The following is a 5,567-nucleotide window of genomic DNA, read 5'->3' on the forward strand; positions in this document are numbered from 1 at the left end:
CTGTTTTTCTCGTTTCCGTGCTTGCTTTCTGTGTCCTTATATTCCTTTAACGTCTCTTATTTTCTCTTTTTTCCTTTTCCTTTTCAACTATATTCTCTCTCCCTTTCTCTCCTCTCTCTTTCCTTCCTGTTGTTCCTTGCCATCCCCCAAACCTATCTTGTTCTGGTGTTTGTACCCCCACACCTACTCCCTCCAGCCTGCTCTGCTGCTGTAGTTGGCAGTGGATTTCTGTCAGGCAGCCCAGCTGAAATTGCAGCTAAAGATGGACTTCTTAAACTTTTTAAAATTTTTTTTAAACCAACTGGACTAGTAATAATTGCAGTTTGTCCCACATTCTCAGTGGGAAATGTTTTGTGCGTAAATCTCAGTCAATCATAATCTGGCACTGGAATAAGCACCTTGTTTAGTCTAGGGGCACTAAATAAATTGGCCTTACATCTTTGCTTTCAAGCTGTATTCGAGCCCTGTTGTGTAATTTCCATTTGCATGCCAGAGGGATTGCGTAGGGGTGCTACTCAGATCAAAGTTGCATTCATCCGGGCTTGGGTGTATTAGCTGTAATTAGTAATGTAATTTTAGGAGACAATACCACATTTGTAGGATGAACTGAAACTACAGCGGCACTTTAGCAGAAAAGCAATGTTGATGCAGTCTGTTCCTCTCCCAGCAGCAGAGACTAATTGCAGTGGGAGGTATTTGTATTACACACACAAAACCCCCTGACATATTTCCAAACTAGCATGAAATACTAACTGAAACTGAGGTATTTTAGTCCTGTGGCTCTCACCAGGTGGAAAGAAAGCACTGCAAGGAGGGGTTATTTGCTTTGTGTGCTGCGCGGGGAAATGAGAGGTAAGTGGCCAGCAGTCAGAGGGAAAGGCAGGAGGGTTTGGGGTGGTATTTCAGGTTCCTGTCTGTCTTCTCATTAATTTGTTGCTGTTCTTCCCCTTCCAAGGACAGTCCTGCTTTTGCCTTGGACGTTTCCTTTGGTCCTGAGGCAAAAAGAATGCCAAGCCAGCAACCTTGATTTCACCTGTCCCTTTTTTAAACAAAATTTAGGTGTTACACAGTTTGGTAGGTATTTTTTTTTTTGCCCTACTATCTCATCTTGGTCTTGTCTCCATCCACTTTCCTCCTTTTCCTGCTCTGACCCAGTGTCCAGAAGGGAAGGTGGCAACAGACCGTGAAGAAACTGCGGTCCCAAGGATTACAGCCTTTGCAAAGTATGGCCATGTGTGAAGCAGGTCATTAATGACAGGTGAGATTATGACTATTGCAGAGCATGCCAAATCGTGGTCAAATTGTGCCTTAAACTTACAATGCTGTTTACAAATGCAAAGGTATCCAATAAAGGATGTCTTTTGCACGTGCACATCCGAGGGCCTAAATTGTTTCAAATTCTAGATGTCTTCAGGTACGGATATGGAAAAAAAGTTTTGGTTTGAGCACTGTAGGTCATGCTTGCGCATCCCAAGAACAGAACAGAGCTGTGATGTATCTTTAAAAAACAAAACAGGTCTGAGGGAATTGCTCCTGTTGGACTTGTCTGACATGGATAGTTTTATCTGTTGTCTCAAACCTATCTCCACATGATGTGTGGAACTAGCACATAGACAGTAGGTACAGTGCATACCTGTCTGTGATCTTATTACAGATCCCAGACATACCTGTCTGTGTCCCTTCATTAAGGGCCATTACAGAATCGTAGCGTAATTCAGGTTGGGAGGCACCTCAGGAGATCACCTGGTCCAAACCCCTGCTCAGAGCAGGGCCAGCTGGGAGCTGCGTCAGGCTGCGTCTGGGCAAGTGTGAACACCCCCAAAGATGGAGACTCCATACCTTCCCTGAACATCTGGTCCAGTGTTTGACCATCACCATGATAAAACCTTTTTTTCCCCTTTTACTGAACTGGAATATCCTTTGTTGCACCTTATGTCTGCTGCTTCCTTCTGTGTCACTGTGCACCTCCTGGAAGACTCTGGCTCCATCTTTACACATTCCCTTTAGGTGCACCCATTGTAACGGCAGCAAAGAAGGAAGAACAAAAGCAAGGAAGGGAAAATGCTGTGTGTTGCTTAAACCTGGTAATGGGACACACTGCTAAAGCAGGGGCAGTACCAATGACTGTGAAAAGCCCTACAGAGGGGTCCAGATCATCGGGATGGCTCCTGTTCTTGTAAAAGACCAGCATGAGAAGGCAGTGGAAATGCCCACTTTAAAGAGATGTAACTGGAACCAGTTAGGAAGAGGGAAGGGGAAGTTGTACTGGTTTAATGCGCAAACTAGTTTTTAAAATGGGTATATTTAGTTAGTGCAAATGTGCTTGTGGACTGGGCTTTTGCTCTCCCTGGAATGCACTGAGCATAACATAAAAATGAAAATATATTGGACTGATGTTCTTCCCTGAATCTGGAATAAAGTATGGAAAAAAGAAAAGGAACTAAGAAAAATGATTGTTATTAAAAACCAGCTTCCCTAGGTAGAAAAAGTTACAATTCATTACCTTTTGTACACAGATGCATTGCTGTACCAATATGAAACTAATTTAATTACAGTCATGTTTTAATATACTTATTGTTTTGGAATTTATGTTTCCAGTTGTAGGTTTTCAACTCAAAAGTCTGACACTTGGCTTTTTAAAAAATGCATTGCATCTCATGATTGTTGCTTAGTAAGCTTTACTACTCAATTATAAACATTTTCCTTCTGCAAAGGCTCACTGGTGGTAGAGGTATTTATGTAAGCCAGGCAATTTGGAACTTGCTCAGGGTCTGCAGTAAAATGCTCAGCCAAATGGTTTTGATAGTAAAAGGAACCTTTCTTTTTTTTTTTTTAATTTTTAAATGGGTAGATCACAATGGTGGCTGAGAAATCTTTGTTGTTCCCTTCTCTCCCATCAGCAACACTCACCTCCAGGCTGAATAAATCCTTCGACGGCATTCTTTGCTCGTGGCCGTTTGATGTGGTTCCAGCAGCTTCAAACACAGGAGGCATCCAAACTGCTCGAAGTCGAAAAGGCTGAAACTCCACCATCGCGGGAGCCCCAAACAGCAGCAGGGTGGCCTGGCAGGGCATCGCAGGACCAAAGATGCACACACACCAAGTCCTTCTGCTCTCCTGCTCTGCAACGTGGCAGCACTTGGGGCATCTTTCCTAGAGGTCGGGACTGCTGGGTGCCCAGCAGGGTGGTGGCAGGGTGCTGCAGATGGGACCGACCGTCTGTCCATCTGAGGGCAGGTGCTGGAAGGAATGACAGCAATACGTGTGCCCTGGCTCTGCTGAAATGAGCGGTAATGTTGAAACCAAAGCCTCTGCTTACTGCGCCACACTAACGGGTCCAGCTGCAAGAAGAAGGTGGAGAGGGTGAAGGCAGAGACCCGGGGCCCCTGGCGCAGGGTCACATTGGCACTGTTGTGCTCATGAGACTCTTATCTCAGGTGGTGTCCTGGGGACGTATGGTTTTTGTGGGGTTTGTTGTAGTTTGGAAGTTGGTTCCTAATGTTACTAAACCCAGAGGTTTGGTACCCCAGTGACTGTGAACGGGCTCCACCTACTTGGAAGGTGCAGCTGAGAAATGTATGGGTGGCTGGAGAGGGCAAGGCCAGCGGAGGAGATCGGCAGCCTGATGGCCATGGGCACCTTTCCTGGACAGAAGGTGATACCTCCGCACAGCGCTGGCCATTTGCAAGTGCGGTATCTCCTCCTGCGGCAGGAGGTCCTGGGGAGTCCAGCTTGGCGAGCGAGCGGGCAGCCGGATCCTCCAGCATCAACGCCATCACCTCTACCCGAGCCCTAGGCTGGCTACAGCACACCAGTGTCCCCACAAACCAAGACTTTCTCTCTGATGGCTGTGCAAGTGAAAAGCTGGGATGAATTTGGGTGCAAAGCTGTTAGTGACTATAACAAATAATTGGCAGTTCAGTGCCAGGGTAAATCAGTAAGTGCCTGTTGTCCCTTCTGCCAGCAGTGGCATCTGCTCACAGCTCCCAGGATGGCCCCAGCCGGTCCTCCTTTAACAGCCATCTTCTTCTGCCTGCCCAGAGCTCGCTTTCCTTCAGCCTTTGGCTTTCTCCTTGGCTTGGTCCCCTTTGATTTCAGAATATGGCTTACATTTTTGAGTTTATACTAAGCCAAACTGACTGGATGCTGGACAAGGATACTTTCTGAATAGAGTGACTTAGGAGTTTTCGATGAAATGGCTCTTGTAGAAAATGCTGATTTGTCAAGACCAACTTTTTTCCCCATAAGAATGTATTTTTATTTAAATAAAACTGTCAAAAGGAAGCATTTCTTGAAACCCAGAAGGAAAAAAGCAGACCCTCCCCAAGATGTGGAGAATTCAAGACTGAGCGTGAAGACTGTCATTAGTTTTTTGCTATTCCACCCAGATTGTCTTTCTTCATCCTTCGTTCCTGCACGGGGGGAGCAGGGGAAGTGTGCGAGGTTTGCTACTGCCCCTGTTGAACTGTGGTGTGGACAGACTTCGTCTTCCCCAGCTAGCATTCTGTCACCTTTCAAGAGAATAAAATTCATTTTAACAACAAAAATCCCAAGTAAGAAACCTCAAATAATTTAAAGGAAACCACCACAGAGGTATACAATATCCAGTCGAAGACCTTGCTGAAAACTGAACAGATTATGCTTGTTATATGTGGTTAAACTGGGCCATTAACGTTAAGACTGTTCAAAACACAAAATAAATTCTGATTTTCTTCTGTCAGAGTTTGTGGTTCGGTGTTCACACATTCTAGGCTCCAGTTAAATGATTTACTGTACAATTTAATGCCTTTCAGCTGTCACTTGCACAAAAAGATTCCTTGAACAATCTGCCAGCAAATGAAGGCAACACTTGTCCAGGGTGGAGTTTGGCCAGGACTGGAAAACCCAATATGCCAAGATATGCAGGAGCAATCATGTAACCCACTGTGACCCACACTGGGTACCCAGGAAAGTGAAGGCCACACGGCTGTGATCGTCTCTGCAAAATCACTTCATTTAAAATATACTGAGACATTCATTCTGCTGCGGGCCTTTTGCGAGTAGCTGCCTCTAGAAAAGCTCATATTGCACGCTTGCTGCTATTCTTTGTCTGTCTTTCAAAATTTCTCTGTTCCTGATCTTTAAATGGTGTGAATTTTTGAAGTTTTTCTCAAAACTCCTTCAAAATAGCTTTTTAAAATCCCAATTCTCACACAGCAACAGGGGGAAGAGAAACAGTTGCCACGGGACAGTGAAAAATGTACTTCAGGAGCAAGGAAGGAAATCAAAAAGCCACAGCTCTTCGGAAATTATACATTTTAGAGTTTGGCATGGCCTTGAGTTCCTTGCTTTGTCACTAGCTGAAGTTGTAACGTGCCTCTTATGGACCAAGTACCGGTGTCTGAACAGCACCTAGCTGTGACTTCCATCACTAACAAGCTTCATCCACCTCTGAAGAGAAACTGTAGAGAGGCACTCAGTGTGGAAAGAACCAGAACCTCGTCTGATCATTTCTACATCGAGCCTGTAACTTCATTTTTAACTCATAGCGTACGTCTTAGAAGATCCTGCTTTTAAGACTCAGGTGA

At 45.0% G+C, this 5,567-nt stretch overlaps 1 long non-coding RNA gene across 1 annotated transcript; it reads left to right on the forward strand.

Annotated features, from left to right (window-relative positions):
* The first annotated feature begins 379 nt into the window (after positions 1–379).
* Positions 380–3,888, forward strand: LOC140658627 (uncharacterized). Its single transcript, XR_012044802.1, has 3 exons — positions 380–852; positions 1,156–1,258; positions 2,901–3,888. It is a non-coding gene; the product is annotated as an uncharacterized lncRNA (long non-coding RNA).
* Positions 3,889–5,567: the final 1,679 nt, after the last annotated feature.

This window comes from Ciconia boyciana, chromosome 1 (genome assembly GCF_034638445.1).
Source record: "Ciconia boyciana chromosome 1, ASM3463844v1, whole genome shotgun sequence".
Lineage (NCBI taxonomy): Eukaryota > Metazoa > Chordata > Aves > Ciconiiformes > Ciconiidae > Ciconia > Ciconia boyciana.